A 22,008-nucleotide genomic window follows, 5' to 3' on the forward strand; every position below is an offset into this window, starting at 1 on the left:
GCAGGGGATTTTTAACTGAGTGTTGACTCCCAATCCATAAGTCATTTCTTAAAAAAATATAGCCCGTTATGCGTGATAAATCACTTTAGAATCATCTATGGTAGTTAGGTCAACTTTTGGGGAATAGGAAAAATAATTGCTGGTTTGACTGGGCTAGTATCCCACCGCACGTTCACTTGAGAATATAATGAGCATTTTTTATTCTCTTTAAAAGGTTTGGATCCATAGGTCATTTCCATATTTAACATGTTTCCAGCATGCGTATCAATTTTTAAATTATATGTAGGAGAAATCAATTTCTAATAAAATTCCAAGCTATGAGGGTTGAACTAGTGGAATTTCCCAAACGTGGATAAAAAAAATTTTGTGTTCATTTGTGGTGTGTGAATAAATTTTCATTACTTACAATGTTTTCCATTCATTAACTCTAAAATTTTTAATTTGTTGTGATCTATTTGCCTTTTTGTTTACGGGATGAAGGGAGAACAAAAACTCAAAGTTTTTATTTAAGAAAAAAGTATACATCTAAAATAGAAAAGTACAATGCAAAAATGTAGAGAGAGATATTTCTAAAGATTGTCTGTAATTTTTAGGGATTGTAAACTCCTTTTAGTATTTATATATTAGGTTTTGCAATCGTCGGGAAAAGGGGGAGTCAAAGAATTTATAACTGAGTGTTGACTCCCTATCCATAAGTCATTTCTTACAAAAATATAGCACATTGAGTAAGATAAATCACTTTACAATCATCTATGGTTGTTAGGTCAGATTTTTGTAAATGGGCAAAAAAATGGCTTGTTTGACTCGGGTAAATATCCCACCGCAAGTTCACTTGAGAATTTAATGAGGATTTTTTAATTTGTTTAAAAAGTTTGGATCCATAGGTCATTTGCATCTTTAACAAGTTTAAAGCATGCATATCCATTTTTTTAAACATTTGTTGAAAAAATCTTTCTTGTAAAAATCCAAGCTATTTGGGTTGAACTAGTGGAATTTCCCAAACTTGAATAAAAAAACTTTTGTGTTCATTTGTGGTGTGTGAATAAACTTTCTTTCCTTAGGTATGTTACTGTTCAAAATTTTTTCCATACTTAAACTCTAAAATTTTCTTTTTGTTGTGATCTATTTGCCTTTTTTTTGGGGATGAAGGGTGAGTGAAAACACAATGTTTTGATTTAAGATAAAAATATAAGTCTAAAATGGAAATGCACAACGTACAAATATTAAGAGAGATAATTCCAAAGAGTGTCAGTAATTTTTAGGGGTTGTAAACTACTTTTAGTTTTTCTATTTTATGTTTCGCAATCGTCGGGAAAAGGGGGAGGCGGGGGATTTTTAACTGAGTGTTCACTCCCAATCCGTAAGTCATTTCTTACTAAAATATAGCCCATTGCGCATGATAAATCTCTTTACAATCAACTATGGTTGTTAGATCACCATTTTGTAAATGGGAAAAATAAAGGCTTGTTTGACTAGGGTAAATATTCCACTGCAAATTCACTTGAGGATTTAATGAGCGTTTATTATTCTTTTTAAAAGGTATGGATCCATAGATCATTTACATCTTTAACATGTTTCAAACATGCATATGCATTTTTATAACATGGGTAGAAGAAATCTCTTTCTTATAGAATTCCTAGCTATTTGGGTTGAACTAGTGGAATTTCCCAAACATGGATAAGTAAACTTTTTGTGTTCATTTGTGGTGTGTGAATAAATTTTCTATTTTTTAAAAAACATTCCTCACATAAACTTTAAAATTTTCATTTTGTTGTAGTGTATTTGTCTTTTTGTTTACAAGATGAAGGGAGAGTGAAAACACAAAGTTTTGATTTAAGAAAAAAGTATACATCCAAAATGGAAATGCACTATGAAAAAATGTAGAGAGTTATAATTCCTAAGAGTGTCTATAATTTTTAGGGATTGTAAACTCCTTTTAGTTTTTATTTATTAGGTTTTGCAATCGTAGGAAAAGGGGGAGGTGGGAGATTTTTAACTGAGTGTTGACTCCCAATCCATAAGTCATTTCTGACAAAAATATAGCCCGTTACTCATGATAAATCACTTTAGAATCATCTATGGTTGTTAGGTCATCTTTTTGTTCATGGGAAAAATAATGGCTTGTCTGATTCAGGTAAATATCCCACCGCACTTTCACTTAAGACTTTAATGAGCATTGGTTATTCTCTTTAAGAGGTTTGGATCCATAGGTCATTTGCATCTTTAACATGTTTCAAGCATGCATATCCATTTTTATAACATGTGTAGAATAAATCTCTTTATTATAAAATTCAAAGCTATGATGGTTGAACTAGTGGAATTTCCCAAACGTGGACAACAAAACTTTTGTGTACATTTGTGGTGTGTAAGTAAATTTTCTTTACTTACATTTGTTAATGTTTTAAATTTTTTCCATACATAAACTCTAAAATTTTCCTTTTGTTGTGATCTATTTGCCTTTTTTTACGGGATGAATGGAGAGCGACAACTCAAAGTTTGGATTTAAGAAAAAAATGTACATCTAAAATGGAAATGCACAATGCAAAAATGTAGAGAGCGATAATTCCAAAGTGTGTCTATAACTTTTTGGGAATGTAAACTTCGTTTAGTTTTTATATATTAGGTTTTGCAATCGTAGGGAAAAGGGGGAGTCGGGGGATTTTTAGCTGAGTGTTGACTCCCAATCCATAAGTCATTTCTTAAAAAAATATAGCCCGTTATGTATGATAAATCACTTTACAATCACCTATGGTTGTTAGGTCAGCTTTTTGTAAATGACCAAAAAAATGGCTTGTTTGACTCGGGTAAATATCCCACCGCAAATTGACTTGAGGATTTAATAAGCGTTTGTTATTTTCTTTAAAAGGTTTGGATCCATAGGTCATTTGCATCTTTAACATGTTTCAAACATGCATATCTATTTTTAAGACATGGGTAGAAGAAATCTCTTCTTTATAAAATTCCAAGCGATTAGGGTTGAATTAGTTGAATTTCCCAAACTTGGATCAGAAAACTTTTGTGTTCCTTTGTGGTGTGTGAATAAATTTTCTTTACTTACATTTTTTATTGTCTTAATTTTTTTCCACACATAAACTCTAAAATTTTCATTTTTTTGTGATGCATTTGCCTTTTTGTGTATGGGATGAAGAGAGAGCGAAAACTCAAAGTTTTGATTTAAGAAAAAAGTATACATCTAAAATGCAATTGCAAAATGCACAAATGTAGAGAGTGATAATTCAAAAGTGTGTGTATAGTTTTTAGGGATTGAAAACTCCTTTTAGTTTTTATATATTAGGTTTTGCAAGCATCGCGAAAAGGGGGTGGTAGGGGATATTTTGCATAGTGTTGACTCCCAATCTATAAGTCATTACCTAAGAAAATATAGCCCATTACACATGATAAATCACTTTAGAATCATCTATGGTTGTTAGGTCAGCTTTTTGTAAATGGGAAAAATATTGGCTTGTTTGACTCGGGTAAATATCCTACCGCAAGTTTACTTGAGAATTTAATGAGCAAGTTCTCTATAAGAGGTTTGGATCAATAGGACATTTGCATCTTTATAATGTTTCAAGGATGCATATCAATTTTTAAAACATCTGTAGATGAAATCTCTTTCTTATAAAATTCCAAGCTATGAGGGTTGAACTAGTGGAATTTGCCCAATGGGGATAACAAAACTTTTGTGTTCATCTGTTGTGTGTGAATAAATTTTCATTACTTACATTTGTTATTGTTTTATATTTTTTTCATACATCAATTCACAAATTTACATTTTGTTGTGATCTATTTACCTTTTTGTTTACAGGATGAAGGAAGAGAGAAAAATAAAAGCTTTGTTTTAAGAAAAAAGTATACATCTAAAATAGAAATGCATAATGCAAAAATGTAGAGGAAGATAATTCCAAAGAATTGTCAGTAGTTTTTAGGGATTGTAGACTCCTTTCAGTTTTATTTATTAGGTTTTGCAATCGTCGGTAAAAGGGGGAGTCGGGGGATTTTTAACTGAGTGTTGACTCCCAATCCATAAGTCATTTCTTACAAAAATATTGCCCATAATGTGTGATATTTCACTTTACAATCATCTATGGTTGTTAGGTTAGCTTTTTGTAAATGGGCAAAAAAATGGCATATTTGACTTGGGTATATATCCCACCGCACGTTTACTTGAGAATTTAATGAGGGTTTGTTATTCACTACAAAATTTTTGGATCCATAGGTCATTTGCATCTTTAACATGTTTTAAGCATGCATATCCATTTTTAAAACATGTGTTGAAAAAATCTATTTCTTATAAAATTCCAAGCTATTATGGTTCAACTAGTGGAACTTCCCAAACTTGAATGAAAAAACTTTTGTTTTCAATTGTGGTGTGTGAATAAATTTTCTTTTTGTTTATATCTATTTGGTTTTTTGTTTACGGGATGAAGGGATAGCGAAAATTCAAAGTTTTGATTTAAGAAAAAAGTATACAACTAAACTGGAAATGCACAATGCACAAATGTAGAGAGAGATAATTCCAAAGATTGTCTGTATTTTTTAGGGATTGTAAACTCCTTTTATTTTTTATATGTCACATTTTGCAATCGTCGGTAAAAGGGGGAGTCGGGAGATTTTTAACTGATTGTTGACTCGCAATCCATAAGTCATTTCTTACAAAAATATAGCCGGTTATGTATGATAAATACTTTAAAATCATCCATGGTTGTTTGGTCAACTTTTTGTAAATGAGCAAAAAAATGGCTTGTTTGACTCGGGTAAATATCCCACCGCGCGTTCACTTGAGAATTTAATGAGGGTTTTTTATTCTATTTAAAAAGTTTGGATCCATAGATAATTTGCATCTTTTAACAAGTTTCAAACATGCATATCCATTTTTAAAACATGGGTAGAAGAAATCTTGTTCTTATAAAATTCCTAGCTATTAGGGTTGAACTAGTGGAATTTCAAAAACTTGGAAAACAAAACTTTTGTGTTCATTTGTGGTGTGTGAATAAATTTTCTTTACTTACATTTTTTGTTCTCTTAAAAATTTTCCCCACATAAATTCTAAAATTTTAATTTTTTTGTGATATATTTGCCTTTTTGTTTACGGGATTTAAGAAAAAAATATACATCTAAAATAGAAATGCACAATGGACAAATTTAGAGAGAGATAATTCCAAAGTGTGTCTGCAATTTTTAGGGATTGTAAACTCTTTTTAGTTTTTATATATTAGGTTTTGCAATCGTCGAGAAAAGGGGGAAGTGGGGGATTTTTAACTGAGTGTTGACTCCCAATCCATAAGTCATTCCTTACAAAAATATAGCCCGTTACGCATGATAAATCACTTTAGAATCATCTATGGCTGTTAGGTCAGCTTTTTGGACTCGGGTAAATATCCTACCACATGTTCACTTGAGAATTTAATGACCGTTTGTTATTCTCTTTAAGAGGCTTGGATCCATAGTTCATTTGCATCTTTAACATGTTTCAAGGATGCACATCAATTTTTAAAACATGTGTAGAAGAAATCTCTTTCTAACAAAATTCCAAGCTATAAGGGTTGAACTAGTGGAATTTCCTAAACGTGGATAACAAAATTTTTTTGTTTATTTGTGGTGGTGTGTGTATAAATTTTCATTACTTACATTTGTTATTGTTTTAAATTTTATCCATACATAAACTCTAAAGTTTTCATTTTGTGTTGATCTATTTGCCTTTTTGTTTACGGGATGAAGAGATAGCGAAAACTCAAAGTTTTGATTTAAGAAAAAAGTATACATCTAAAATAGAAATGCACAATGCATAAATGTAGAGAAAGATAATTCCAAAGATTGCCAGTAATTTTTAGGGATTGTAAACTCCCTTAAGTTTTTATATATTAGGTTTTGCAATCGTTGGGAAAAGGGGGAGTCGGGGGATTTTTAACTGAGTGTTGACTCCCAATCCATAAGTCGTTTCTTACAAAAATATTGCCCGATACGCATGATAAATCACTTTAGAATCATTTATGGCTGTGAGGTCAGCTTTTTGTAAATGGGAAAAATAATGGCTTGTTTGACTCGGGTAAATATCCTACCACACGTTCACTTTAGAATTTAATGAGCGTTTGTTATTCTCTTTAAGAGGTTTGAATCCATAGGTCACTTGCATCTTTAACATGTTTCAAGGATCCATATCAATTTTTAAAACATGTGTAGAAGAAATCCCTTTCTAATAAAATTCCAAGCTATGAGGGTTGAACTAGTGGAATTTCCCAAACGTGGATAACAAAAATTTTGTGTTCATTTGTGGTGTGTGAATAAACTTTCTTTACTTACACATGTTATAGTTTTAAAAAATTTCCATTCTTAAACTCTAAAATTTTCATTTTGTTGTGATCTATTTGCCTATTTTATTTTACAAGATGAAGGGAGAGCAAAAACTCAAAGTTTTGATTTAAGAAAAAAATATAAATTTAAATTGCAAATGCACAATGCACAAATGTAGAGAACGATAATTCCAAAGAGTGTCTTTAAATTTTAGGGATTATAAACTACTTTTAGTTTTTATATTTTAGGTATTGCAATCGTATGGAAAAGGGGGAGGCAGGGGATTTTTAACTGAGTGTTGACTCCCAATCCATAAGTCATTTCTTAAAAAAATATAGCCCGTTATGCGTGATAAATCACTTTAGAATCATCTATGGTAGTTAGGTCAACTTTTGGGGAATAGGAAAAATAATTGCTGGTTTGACTGGGCTAGTATCCCACCGCACGTTCACTTGAGAATATAATGAGCATTTTTTATTCTCTTTAAAAGGTTTGGATCCATAGGTCATTTCCATATTTAACATGTTTCCAGCATGCGTATCAATTTTTAAATTATATGTAGGAGAAATCAATTTCTAATAAAATTCCAAGCTATGAGGGTTGAACTAGTGGAATTTCCCAAACGTGGATAAAAAAAATTTTGTGTTCATTTGTGGTGTGTGAATAAATTTTCATTACTTACAATGTTTTCCATTCATTAACTCTAAAATTTTTAATTTGTTGTGATCTATTTGCCTTTTTGTTTACGGGATGAAGGGAGAACAAAAACTCAAAGTTTTTATTTAAGAAAAAAGTATACATCTAAAATAGAAAAGTACAATGCAAAAATGTAGAGAGAGATATTTCTAAAGATTGTCTGTAATTTTTAGGGATTGTAAACTCCTTTTAGTATTTATATATTAGGTTTTGCAATCGTCGGGAAAAGGGGGAGTCAAAGAATTTATAACTGAGTGTTGACTCCCTATCCATAAGTCATTTCTTACAAAAATATAGCACATTGAGTAAGATAAATCACTTTACAATCATCTATGGTTGTTAGGTCAGATTTTTGTAAATGGGCAAAAAAATGGCTTGTTTGACTCGGGTAAATATCCCACCGCAAGTTCACTTGAGAATTTAATGAGGATTTTTTAATTTGTTTAAAAAGTTTGGATCCATAGGTCATTTGCATCTTTAACAAGTTTAAAGCATGCATATCCATTTTTTTAAACATTTGTTGAAAAAATCTTTCTTGTAAAAATCCAAGCTATTTGGGTTGAACTAGTGGAATTTCCCAAACTTGAATAAAAAAACTTTTGTGTTCATTTGTGGTGTGTGAATAAACTTTCTTTCCTTAGGTATGTTACTGTTCAAAATTTTTTCCATACTTAAACTCTAAAATTTTCTTTTTGTTGTGATCTATTTGCCTTTTTTTTGGGGATGAAGGGTGAGTGAAAACACAATGTTTTGATTTAAGATAAAAATATAAGTCTAAAATGGAAATGCACAACGTACAAATATTAAGAGAGATAATTCCAAAGAGTGTCAGTAATTTTTAGGGGTTGTAAACTACTTTTAGTTTTTCTATTTTATGTTTCGCAATCGTCGGGAAAAGGGGGAGGCGGGGGATTTTTAACTGAGTGTTCACTCCCAATCCGTAAGTCATTTCTTACTAAAATATAGCCCATTGCGCATGATAAATCTCTTTACAATCAACTATGGTTGTTAGATCACCATTTTGTAAATGGGAAAAATAAAGGCTTGTTTGACTAGGGTAAATATTCCACTGCAAATTCACTTGAGGATTTAATGAGCGTTTATTATTCTTTTTAAAAGGTATGGATCCATAGATCATTTACATCTTTAACATGTTTCAAACATGCATATGCATTTTTATAACATGGGTAGAAGAAATCTCTTTCTTATAGAATTCCTAGCTATTTGGGTTGAACTAGTGGAATTTCCCAAACATGGATAAGTAAACTTTTTGTGTTCATTTGTGGTGTGTGAATAAATTTTCTATTTTTTAAAAAACATTCCTCACATAAACTTTAAAATTTTCATTTTGTTGTAGTGTATTTGTCTTTTTGTTTACAAGATGAAGGGAGAGTGAAAACACAAAGTTTTGATTTAAGAAAAAAGTATACATCCAAAATGGAAATGCACTATGAAAAAATGTAGAGAGTTATAATTCCTAAGAGTGTCTATAATTTTTAGGGATTGTAAACTCCTTTTAGTTTTTATTTATTAGGTTTTGCAATCGTAGGAAAAGGGGGAGGTGGGAGATTTTTAACTGAGTGTTGACTCCCAATCCATAAGTCATTTCTGACAAAAATATAGCCCGTTACTCATGATAAATCACTTTAGAATCATCTATGGTTGTTAGGTCATCTTTTTGTTCATGGGAAAAATAATGGCTTGTCTGATTCAGGTAAATATCCCACCGCACTTTCACTTAAGACTTTAATGAGCATTGGTTATTCTCTTTAAGAGGTTTGGATCCATAGGTCATTTGCATCTTTAACATGTTTCAAGCATGCATATCCATTTTTATAACATGTGTAGAATAAATCTCTTTATTATAAAATTCAAAGCTATGATGGTTGAACTAGTGGAATTTCCCAAACGTGGACAACAAAACTTTTGTGTACATTTGTGGTGTGTAAGTAAATTTTCTTTACTTACATTTGTTAATGTTTTAAATTTTTTCCATACATAAACTCTAAAATTTTCCTTTTGTTGTGATCTATTTGCCTTTTTTTACGGGATGAATGGAGAGCGACAACTCAAAGTTTGGATTTAAGAAAAAAATGTACATCTAAAATGGAAATGCACAATGCAAAAATGTAGAGAGCGATAATTCCAAAGTGTGTCTATAACTTTTTGGGAATGTAAACTTCGTTTAGTTTTTATATATTAGGTTTTGCAATCGTAGGGAAAAGGGGGAGTCGGGGGATTTTTAGCTGAGTGTTGACTCCCAATCCATAAGTCATTTCTTAAAAAAATATAGCCCGTTATGTATGATAAATCACTTTACAATCACCTATGGTTGTTAGGTCAGCTTTTTGTAAATGACCAAAAAAATGGCTTGTTTGACTCGGGTAAATATCCCACCGCAAATTGACTTGAGGATTTAATAAGCGTTTGTTATTTTCTTTAAAAGGTTTGGATCCATAGGTCATTTGCATCTTTAACATGTTTCAAACATGCATATCTATTTTTAAGACATGGGTAGAAGAAATCTCTTCTTTATAAAATTCCAAGCGATTAGGGTTGAATTAGTTGAATTTCCCAAACTTGGATCAGAAAACTTTTGTGTTCCTTTGTGGTGTGTGAATAAATTTTCTTTACTTACATTTTTTATTGTCTTAATTTTTTTCCACACATAAACTCTAAAATTTTCATTTTTTTGTGATGCATTTGCCTTTTTGTGTATGGGATGAAGAGAGAGCGAAAACTCAAAGTTTTGATTTAAGAAAAAAGTATACATCTAAAATGCAATTGCAAAATGCACAAATGTAGAGAGTGATAATTCAAAAGTGTGTGTATAGTTTTTAGGGATTGAAAACTCCTTTTAGTTTTTATATATTAGGTTTTGCAAGCATCGCGAAAAGGGGGTGGTAGGGGATATTTTGCATAGTGTTGACTCCCAATCTATAAGTCATTACCTAAGAAAATATAGCCCATTACACATGATAAATCACTTTAGAATCATCTATGGTTGTTAGGTCAGCTTTTTGTAAATGGGAAAAATATTGGCTTGTTTGACTCGGGTAAATATCCTACCGCAAGTTTACTTGAGAATTTAATGAGCAAGTTCTCTATAAGAGGTTTGGATCAATAGGACATTTGCATCTTTATAATGTTTCAAGGATGCATATCAATTTTTAAAACATCTGTAGATGAAATCTCTTTCTTATAAAATTCCAAGCTATGAGGGTTGAACTAGTGGAATTTGCCCAACGGGGATAACAAAACTTTTGTGTTCATCTGTTGTGTGTGAATAAATTTTCATTACTTACATTTGTTATTGTTTTATATTTTTTTCATACATCAATTCACAAATTTACATTTTGTTGTGATCTATTTACCTTTTTGTTTACAGGATGAAGGAAGAGAGAAAAATAAAAGCTTTGTTTTAAGAAAAAAGTATACATCTAAAATAGAAATGCATAATGCAAAAATGTAGAGGGAGATAATTCCAAAGATTGTCAGTAGTTTTTAGGGATTGTAGACTCCTTTCAGTTTTTATTTATTAGGTTTTGCAATCGTCGGTAAAAGGGGGAGTCGGGGGATTTTTAACTGAGTGTTGACTCCCAATCCATAAGTCATTTCTTACAAAAATATTGCCCATAATGTGTGATATTTCACTTTACAATCATCTATGGTTGTTAGGTTAGCTTTTTGTAAATGGGCAAAAAAATGGCATATTTGACTTGGGTATATATCCCACCGCACGTTTACTTGAGAATTTAATGAGGGTTTGTTATTCACTACAAAATTTTTGGATCCATAGGTCATTTGCATCTTTAACATGTTTTAAGCATGCATATCCATTTTTAAAACATGTGTTGAAAAAATCTATTTCTTATAAAATTCCAAGCTATTATGGTTCAACTAGTGGAACTTCCCAAACTTGAATGAAAAAACTTTTGTTTTCAATTGTGGTGTGTGAATAAATTTTCTTTTTGTTTATATCTATTTGGTTTTTTGTTTACGGGATGAAGGGATAGCGAAAATTCAAAGTTTTGATTTAAGAAAAAAGTATACAACTAAACTGGAAATGCACAATGCACAAATGTAGAGAGAGATAATTCCAAAGATTGTCTGTATTTTTTAGGGATTGTAAACTCCTTTTATTTTTTATATGTCACATTTTGCAATCGTCGGTAAAAGGGGGAGTCGGGAGATTTTTAACTGATTGTTGACTCGCAATCCATAAGTCATTTCTTACAAAAATATAGCCGGTTATGTATGATAAATACTTTAAAATCATCCATGGTTGTTTGGTCAACTTTTTGTAAATGAGCAAAAAAATGGCTTGTTTGACTCGGGTAAATATCCCACCGCGCGTTCACTTGAGAATTTAATGAGGGTTTTTTATTCTATTTAAAAAGTTTGGATCCATAGATAATTTGCATCTTTTAACAAGTTTCAAACATGCATATCCATTTTTAAAACATGGGTAGAAGAAATCTTGTTCTTATAAAATTCCTAGCTATTAGGGTTGAACTAGTGGAATTTCAAAAACTTGGAAAACAAAACTTTTGTGTTCATTTGTGGTGTGTGAATAAATTTTCTTTACTTACATTTTTTGTTCTCTTAAAAATTTTCCCCACATAAATTCTAAAATTTTAATTTTTTTGTGATATATTTGCCTTTTTGTTTACGGGATTTAAGAAAAAAATATACATCTAAAATAGAAATGCACAATGGACAAATTTAGAGAGAGATAATTCCAAAGTGTGTCTGCAATTTTTAGGGATTGTAAACTCTTTTTAGTTTTTATATATTAGGTTTTGCAATCGTCGAGAAAAGGGGGAAGTGGGGGATTTTTCACTGAGTGTTGACTCCCAATCCATAAGTCATTCCTTACAAAAATATAGCCCGTTACGCATGATAAATCACTTTAGAATCATCTATGGCTGTTAGGTCAGCTTTTTGGACTCGGGTAAATATCCTACCACATGTTCACTTGAGAATTTAATGACCGTTTGTTATTCTCTTTAAGAGGCTTGGATCCATAGTTCATTTGCATCTTTAACATGTTTCAAGGATGCACATCAATTTTTAAAACATGTGTAGAAGAAATCTCTTTCTAACAAAATTCCAAGCTATAAGGGTTGAACTAGTGGAATTTCCTAAACGTGGATAACAAAATTTTTTTGTTTATTTGTGGTGGTGTGTGTATAAATTTTCATTACTTACATTTGTTATTGTTTTAAATTTTATCCATACATAAACTCTAAAGTTTTCATTTTGTGTTGATCTATTTGCCTTTTTGTTTACGGGATGAAGAGATAGCGAAAACTCAAAGTTTTGATTTAAGAAAAAAGTATACATCTAAAATAGAAATGCACAATGCATAAATGTAGAGAAAGATAATTCCAAAGATTGCCAGTAATTTTTAGGGATTGTAAACTCCCTTAAGTTTTTATATATTAGGTTTTGCAATCGTTGGGAAAAGGGGGAGTCGGGGGATTTTTAACTGAGTGTTGACTCCCAATCCATAAGTCGTTTCTTACAAAAATATTGCCCGATACGCATGATAAATCACTTTAGAATCATTTATGGCTGTGAGGTCAGCTTTTTGTAAATGGGAAAAATAATGGCTTGTTTGACTCGGGTAAATATCCTACCACACGTTCACTTTAGAATTTAATGAGCGTTTGTTATTCTCTTTAAGAGGTTTGAATCCATAGGTCACTTGCATCTTTAACATGTTTCAAGGATCCATATCAATTTTTAAAACATGTGTAGAAGAAATCCCTTTCTAATAAAATTCCAAGCTATGAGGGTTGAACTAGTGGAATTTTCCAAACGTGGATAACAAAAATTTTGTGTTCATTTGTGGTGTGTGAATAAACTTTCTTTACTTACACATGTTATAGTTTTAAAAAATTTCCATTCTTAAACTCTAAAATTTTCATTTTGTTGTGATCTATTTGCCTATTTTATTTTACAAGATGAAGGGAGAGCAAAAACTCAAAGTTTTGATTTAAGAAAAAAATATAAATTTAAATTGCAAATGCACAATGCACAAATGTAGAGAACGATAATTCCAAAGAGTGTCTTTAAATTTTAGGGATTATAAACTACTTTTAGTTTTTATATTTTAGGTATTGCAATCGTATGGAAAAGGGGGAGGCAGGGGATTTTTAACTGAGTGTTGACTCCCAATCCATAAGTCATTTCTTAAAAAAATATAGCCCGTTATGCGTGATAAATCACTTTAGAATCATCTATGGTAGTTAGGTCAACTTTTGGGGAATAGGAAAAATAATTGCTGGTTTGACTGGGCTAGTATCCCACCGCACGTTCACTTGAGAATATAATGAGCATTTTTTATTCTCTTTAAAAGGTTTGGATCCATAGGTCATTTCCATATTTAACATGTTTCCAGCATGCGTATCAATTTTTAAATTATATGTAGGAGAAATCAATTTCTAATAAAATTCCAAGCTATGAGGGTTGAACTAGTGGAATTTCCCAAACGTGGATAAAAAAAATTTTGTGTTCATTTGTGGTGTGTGAATAAATTTTCATTACTTACAATGTTTTCCATTCATTAACTCTAAAATTTTTAATTTGTTGTGATCTATTTGCCTTTTTGTTTACGGGATGAAGGGAGAACAAAAACTCAAAGTTTTTATTTAAGAAAAAAGTATACATCTAAAATAGAAAAGTACAATGCAAAAATGTAGAGAGAGATATTTCTAAAGATTGTCTGTAATTTTTAGGGATTGTAAACTCCTTTTAGTATTTATATATTAGGTTTTGCAATCGTCGGGAAAAGGGGGAGTCAAAGAATTTATAACTGAGTGTTGACTCCCTATCCATAAGTCATTTCTTACAAAAATATAGCACATTGAGTAAGATAAATCACTTTACAATCATCTATGGTTGTTAGGTCAGATTTTTGTAAATGGGCAAAAAAATGGCTTGTTTGACTCGGGTAAATATCCCACCGCAAGTTCACTTGAGAATTTAATGAGGATTTTTTAATTTGTTTAAAAAGTTTGGATCCATAGGTCATTTGCATCTTTAACAAGTTTAAAGCATGCATATCCATTTTTTTAAACATTTGTTGAAAAAATCTTTCTTGTAAAAATCCAAGCTATTTGGGTTGAACTAGTGGAATTTCCCAAACTTGAATAAAAAAACTTTTGTGTTCATTTGTGGTGTGTGAATAAACTTTCTTTCCTTAGGTATGTTACTGTTCAAAATTTTTTCCATACTTAAACTCTAAAATTTTCTTTTTGTTGTGATCTATTTGCCTTTTTTTTGGGGATGAAGGGTGAGTGAAAACACAATGTTTTGATTTAAGATAAAAATATAAGTCTAAAATGGAAATGCACAACGTACAAATATTAAGAGAGATAATTCCAAAGAGTGTCAGTAATTTTTAGGGGTTGTAAACTACTTTTAGTTTTTCTATTTTATGTTTCGCAATCGTCGGGAAAAGGGGGAGGCGGGGGATTTTTAACTGAGTGTTCACTCCCAATCCGTAAGTCATTTCTTACTAAAATATAGCCCATTGCGCATGATAAATCTCTTTACAATCAACTATGGTTGTTAGATCACCATTTTGTAAATGGGAAAAATAAAGGCTTGTTTGACTAGGGTAAATATTCCACTGCAAATTCACTTGAGGATTTAATGAGCGTTTATTATTCTTTTTAAAAGGTATGGATCCATAGATCATTTACATCTTTAACATGTTTCAAACATGCATATGCATTTTTATAACATGGGTAGAAGAAATCTCTTTCTTATAGAATTCCTAGCTATTTGGGTTGAACTAGTGGAATTTCCCAAACATGGATAAGTAAACTTTTTGTGTTCATTTGTGGTGTGTGAATAAATTTTCTATTTTTTAAAAAACATTCCTCACATAAACTTTAAAATTTTCATTTTGTTGTAGTGTATTTGTCTTTTTGTTTACAAGATGAAGGGAGAGTGAAAACACAAAGTTTTGATTTAAGAAAAAAGTATACATCCAAAATGGAAATGCACTATGAAAAAATGTAGAGAGTTATAATTCCTAAGAGTGTCTATAATTTTTAGGGATTGTAAACTCCTTTTAGTTTTTATTTATTAGGTTTTGCAATCGTAGGAAAAGGGGGAGGTGGGAGATTTTTAACTGAGTGTTGACTCCCAATCCATAAGTCATTTCTGACAAAAATATAGCCCGTTACTCATGATAAATCACTTTAGAATCATCTATGGTTGTTAGGTCATCTTTTTGTTCATGGGAAAAATAATGGCTTGTCTGATTCAGGTAAATATCCCACCGCACTTTCACTTAAGACTTTAATGAGCATTGGTTATTCTCTTTAAGAGGTTTGGATCCATAGGTCATTTGCATCTTTAACATGTTTCAAGCATGCATATCCATTTTTATAACATGTGTAGAATAAATCTCTTTATTATAAAATTCAAAGCTATGATGGTTGAACTAGTGGAATTTCCCAAACGTGGACAACAAAACTTTTGTGTACATTTGTGGTGTGTAAGTAAATTTTCTTTACTTACATTTGTTAATGTTTTAAATTTTTTCCATACATAAACTCTAAAATTTTCCTTTTGTTGTGATCTATTTGCCTTTTTTTACGGGATGAATGGAGAGCGACAACTCAAAGTTTGGATTTAAGAAAAAAATGTACATCTAAAATGGAAATGCACAATGCAAAAATGTAGAGAGCGATAATTCCAAAGTGTGTCTATAACTTTTTGGGAATGTAAACTTCGTTTAGTTTTTATATATTAGGTTTTGCAATCGTAGGGAAAAGGGGGAGTCGGGGGATTTTTAGCTGAGTGTTGACTCCCAATCCATAAGTCATTTCTTAAAAAAATATAGCCCGTTATGTATGATAAATCACTTTACAATCACCTATGGTTGTTAGGTCAGCTTTTTGTAAATGACCAAAAAAATGGCTTGTTTGACTCGGGTAAATATCCCACCGCAAATTGACTTGAGGATTTAATAAGCGTTTGTTATTTTCTTTAAAAGGTTTGGATCCATAGGTCATTTGCATCTTTAACATGTTTCAAACATGCATATCTATTTTTAAGACATGGGTAGAAGAAATCTCTTCTTTATAAAATTCCAAGCGATTAGGGTTGAATTAGTTGAATTTCCCAAACTTGGATCAGAAAACTTTTGTGTTCCTTTGTGGTGTGTGAATAAATTTTCTTTACTTACATTTTTTATTGTCTTAATTTTTTTCCACACATAAACTCTAAAATTTTCATTTTTTTGTGATGCATTTGCCTTTTTGTGTATGGGATGAAGAGAGAGCGAAAACTCAAAGTTTTGATTTAAGAAAAAAGTATACATCTAAAATGCAATTGCAAAATGCACAAATGTAGAGAGTGATAATTCAAAAGTGTGTGTATAGTTTTTAGGGATTGAAAACTCCTTTTAGTTTTTATATATTAGGTTTTGCAAGCATCGCGAAAAGGGGGTGGTAGGGGATATTTTGCATAGTGTTGACTCCCAATCTATAAGTCATTACCTAAGAAAATATAGCCCATTACACATGATAAATCACTTTAGAATCATCTATGGTTGTTAGGTCAGCTTTTTGTAAATGGGAAAAATATTGGCTTGTTTGACTCGGGTAAATATCCTACCGCAAGTTTACTTGAGAATTTAATGAGCAAGTTCTCTATAAGAGGTTTGGATCAATAGGACATTTGCATCTTTATAATGTTTCAAGGATGCATATCAATTTTTAAAACATCTGTAGATGAAATCTCTTTCTTATAAAATTCCAAGCTATGAGGGTTGAACTAGTGGAATTTGCCCAACGGGGATAACAAAACTTTTGTGTTCATCTGTTGTGTGTGAATAAATTTTCATTACTTACATTTGTTATTGTTTTATATTTTTTTCATACATCAATTCACAAATTTACATTTTGTTGTGATCTATTTACCTTTTTGTTTACAGGATGAAGGAAGAGAGAAAAATAAAAGCTTTGTTTTAAGAAAAAAGTATACATCTAAAATAGAAATGCATAATGCAAAAATGTAGAGGGAGATAATTCCAAAGATTGTCAGTAGTTTTTAGGGATTGTAGACTCCTTTCAGTTTTTATTTATTAGGTTTTGCAATCGTCGGTAAAAGGGGGAGTCGGGGGATTTTTAACTGAGTGTTGACTCCCAATCCATAAGTCATTTCTTACAAAAATATTGCCCATAATGTGTGATATTTCACTTTACAATCATCTATGGTTGTTAGGTTAGCTTTTTGTAAATGGGCAAAAAAATGGCATATTTGACTTGGGTATATATCCCACCGCACGTTTACTTGAGAATTTAATGAGGGTTTGTTATTCACTACAAAATTTTTGGATCCATAGGTCATTTGCATCTTTAACATGTTTTAAGCATGCATATCCATTTTTAAAACATGTGTTGAAAAAATCTATTTCTTATAAAATTCCAAGCTATTATGGTTCAACTAGTGGAACTTCCCAAACTTGAATGAAAAAACTTTTGTTTTCAATTGTGGTGTGTGAATAAATTTTCTTTTTGTTTATATCTATTTGGTTTTTTGTTTACGGGATGAAGGGATAGCGAAAATTCAAAGTTTTGATTTAAGAAAAAAGTATACAACTAAACTGGAAATGCACAATGCACAAATGTAGAGAGAGATAATTCCAAAGATTGTCTGTATTTTTTAGGGATTGTAAACTCCTTTTATTTTTTATATGTCACATTTTGCAATCGTCGGTAAAAGGGGGAGTCGGGAGATTTTTAACTGATTGTTGACTCGCAATCCATAAGTCATTTCTTACAAAAATATAGCCGGTTATGTATGATAAATACTTTAAAATCATCCATGGTTGTTTGGTCAACTTTTTGTAAATGAGCAAAAAAATGGCTTGTTTGACTCGGGTAAATATCCCACCGCACGTTCACTTGAGAATTTAATGAGGGTTTTTTATTCTATTTAAAAAGTTTGGATCCATAGATAATTTGCATCTTTTAACAAGTTTCAAACATGCATATCCATTTTTAAAACATGGGTAGAAGAAATCTTGTTCTTATAAAATTCCTAGCTATTAGGGTTGAACTAGTGGAATTTCAAAAACTTGGAAAACAAAACTTTTGTGTTCATTTGTGGTGTGTGAATAAATTTTCTTTACTTACATTTTTTGTTCTCTTAAAAATTTTCCCCACATAAATTCTAAAATTTTAATTTTTTTGTGATATATTTGCCTTTTTGTTTACGGGATTTAAGAAAAAAATATACATCTAAAATAGAAATGCACAATGGACAAATTTAGAGAGAGGTAATTCCAAAGTGTGTCTGCAATTTTTAGGGATTGTAAACTCTTTTTAGTTTTTATATATTAGGTTTTGCAATCGTCGAGAAAAGGGGGAAGTGGGGGATTTTTAACTGAGTGTTGACTCCCAATCCATAAGTCATTCCTTACAAAAATATAGCCCGTTACGCATGATAAATCACTTTAGAATCATCTATGGCTGTTAGGTCAGCTTTTTGGACTCGGGTAAATATCCTACCACATGTTCACTTGAGAATTTAATGACCGTTTGTTATTCTCTTTAAGAGGCTTGGATCCATAGTTCATTTGCATCTTTAACATGTTTCAAGGATGCACATCAATTTTTAAAACATGTGTAGAAGAAATCTCTTTCTAACAAAATTCCAAGCTATAAGGGTTGAACTAGTGGAATTTCCTAAACGTGGATAACAAAATTTTTTTGTTTATTTGTGGTGGTGTGTGTATAAATTTTCATTACTTACATTTGTTATTGTTTTAAATTTTATCCATACATAAACTCTAAAGTTTTCATTTTGTGTTGATCTATTTGCCTTTTTGTTTACGGGATGAAGAGATAGCGAAAACTCAAAGTTTTGATTTAAGAAAAAAGTATACATCTAAAATAGAAATGCACAATGCATAAATGTAGAGAAAGATAATTGCAAAGATTGCCAGTAATTTTTAGGGATTGTAAACTCCCTTAAGTTTTTATATATTAGGTTTTGCAATCGTTGGGAAAAGGGGGAGTCGGGGGATTTTTAACTGAGTGTTGACTCCCAATCCATAAGTCGTTTCTTACAAAAATATTGCCCGATACGCATGATAAATCACTTTAGAATCATTTATGGCTGTGAGGTCAGCTTTTTGTAAATGGGAAAAATAATGGCTTGTTTGACTCGGGTAAATATCCTACCACACGTTCACTTTAGAATTTAATGAGCGTTTGTTATTCTCTTTAAGAGGTTTGAATCCATAGGTCACTTGCATCTTTAAGATGTTTCAATGATCCATATCAATTTTTAAAACATGTGTAGAAGAAATCCCTTTCTAATAAAATTCCAAGCTATGAGGGTTGAACTAGTGGAATTTCCCAAACGTGGATAACAAAAATTTTGTGTTCATTTGTGGTATGTGTATAAATTTTCATTACTTACATTTGTTATTGTTTTAAATTTTTTCCATACATAAACTCTAAATATTTCATTTTGTGTTGATCCTTTTGCCTTTTTGTTTACTGGATGAAGGGAGAGCGAAAACTCAAAGTTTTGATTTAAGAAAAAAGTATACATCTAAAATAGAAATTCACAATGCACAAATATAGAGAGAGATAATTCCAAAGATTTTCTATAGTTATTTGTGATTGTAAACTCCATTTAGTTTTTATATATTAGGTTTTACAATCGTCAGGAAAAGGGGGAGGCGGGGATTTTTAATTGGGTGTTGACTCCCAATCCATAAGTAATTTCTTAAAAAAATATAGCCTGTTATGTATGATAAATCACTTTACAATCATCTATGGTTCTTAGGTCAGCTTTTTGTAAATGGGTAAAAAAATGGCTTGTTTGACTCGGGTAAATATCTCACCGCACGTTCACTTGAGAATTTAATGAGGGTTTGTTATTCTCTTTAAAAAGTTTGGATCCAAAGGTTATTTGCATCTTTAACAAGTTTCTAGCATGCATATCCATTTTTAAAACATGGTTAGAAGAAATCTCTTTCTTATAAAATTCCTAGCTATTAGGGTTGAACTTGTGGAATTTCCCCAACTTTGATAACAAAACTTTTGTGTTCATTTGTGGTGTGTGAATAAATTTTCTTTACTTACATTTGTTTTTGTCTTAAATTTTTCCCCACATAAACTCTAAAATTTTCATTTTGGTTTGATATATTTCCCATTTTGTTATGTTATGAAGGGGGAACGAAAACTCAAAGTTTTGATTTAAGAAAGAAATATACATCTAAAAAGGAAATGCACTAAGCACAAATGTAGAGAGAGATAATTCAAAAGAGTGTCAGTAATTTATAGGGATAGTAAACTACTTTTAGTTTTTATATATTTGGTTTTGCAATCGCCGAAAAGAGGAGGAGGTGGGGGATTTTTAACTGAGTGTTGACTCCCAATCTGTAAGTCATTTCTTACAAAAATATAGCCCGTTGTGCATGATAAATCATTTTAAAATAAACTATGGTTGTTAGGTCAGCTTTTTGTAAATGGGCAAAATAATGGCTTGTTTGACTTGGGTAAATATTCCTCCGCAAATTCACTTGAGGATTTAATGAGCGCCTGTTATTCTCTTGGATCCATAGGTCATTTGCATATTTAACATGTTTCAAGCATGCATATCCATTTTTAAAACATGGGTAGAAGAAATCTCTTTCTTATAAAATTCCTAGCTATTAGGGAAGAACTAAAGGAATTTCTCAAACTTGCATAACAAAACTTTTGCATTCATTTGTGGTGTGTGAATAAATTTTCTTTATTTACATTGTTATTGTCTTAAATTTTTTCCACACAAACTCTAAAATTTTCATTTTGTTGTGATGTATTTACCTCTTGTTTAAGGGATGAAGGGCGAGCGAAAACTCAAAGTTTTGATTTAGGAAAAGAATATACATCAAAACGGGAAATGCACAATGCACAAATGTAGAGAGCGATAATTCCAAAGTGTGTCTGTATTTTTTAGGGATTGTAAACTCCTTTTATTTTTTGTACATTGGGTTTTGCAATCATCGAGAAAAGGGTGAGGTGGGGGATTTTTAACTGAGTGTGGACTCCCAATCCAAAAGTCATTCCTTACAAAAATATTGCCCGTTACGCATGATAAATCACTTTTAAAATCATCTATGGTTGTTAGGTCAGCTTTTTGTAAATGGGAAAAATAATGGCTTGTTTGACTCGAGTAAATATCCCATTGCACGTTCAATTGAGAATTTCATGAGCGTTTGTTATTATCTTTAAAAGGTTTGGAACCGTAGGTCATTTGCATCTTTAACATGTTTCAAGCATGCATATCCATTATTAAAACATGTGTTGAAAAAATCTCTTTCTTGTAAAATTCCAAGTAATTAGGGTTGAACTAGTGGAATTTCCAAAACTTGAATAAGAAAACTTTTGTGTTCATTTGTGGTGTGTGAATAAATTTTCTTTCCTTACATATGTTATTGTTTTAAATTTTTTCCCTACTTAAACTCTAAAATTTTCATTTTGTTGTGATCTATTTGCCTTTTTTGTTTAATGGATTAAGGGAGAGCGAAACTCACAGTTTTGATTTAAGTAAAAAATATAAATCTAAAATGGAAATGCACAATGCACAAATGTAGAGAGAGATAATTCCAAAGAGTGTCTGTAATTTTTAGGGATTGTAAACTCCTTTTAGTTTTTATTCATTAGGTTTTGCAATCGTGGGGGAAAAGGGGAAGCGAGGGATTTTTAATTGTGTGTTGACTCCCAATCCATAAGTCATTTCTTACAATAATATAGCCCGTTATGTATGATAAATCACTTTAATATAATCTATGGTTGTTAGGTGAGCTTTCTGTAAATGGGCAAAACAATGGCTTGTTTGACTCGGGTAAATATTTCACCACAAGTTCACTTGAGAATTTAATGAGGATTTTTTATTCTCTTTAAAAAGTTTGGATTCACAGGTCATTTGCATCTTTAACATGTTTCAAGCATGCACATACATTTTTAAAACATGTGTAGAAAAAAACTATTT

The sequence above is a fragment of the Aristolochia californica genome, unplaced genomic scaffold (assembly GCF_029961685.1).
Source record: "Aristolochia californica isolate CCGP_79_NKW_82.1479 unplaced genomic scaffold, dmAriCali1.0.hap1 SCAF_10, whole genome shotgun sequence".
Lineage (NCBI taxonomy): Eukaryota > Viridiplantae > Streptophyta > Magnoliopsida > Piperales > Aristolochiaceae > Aristolochia > Aristolochia californica.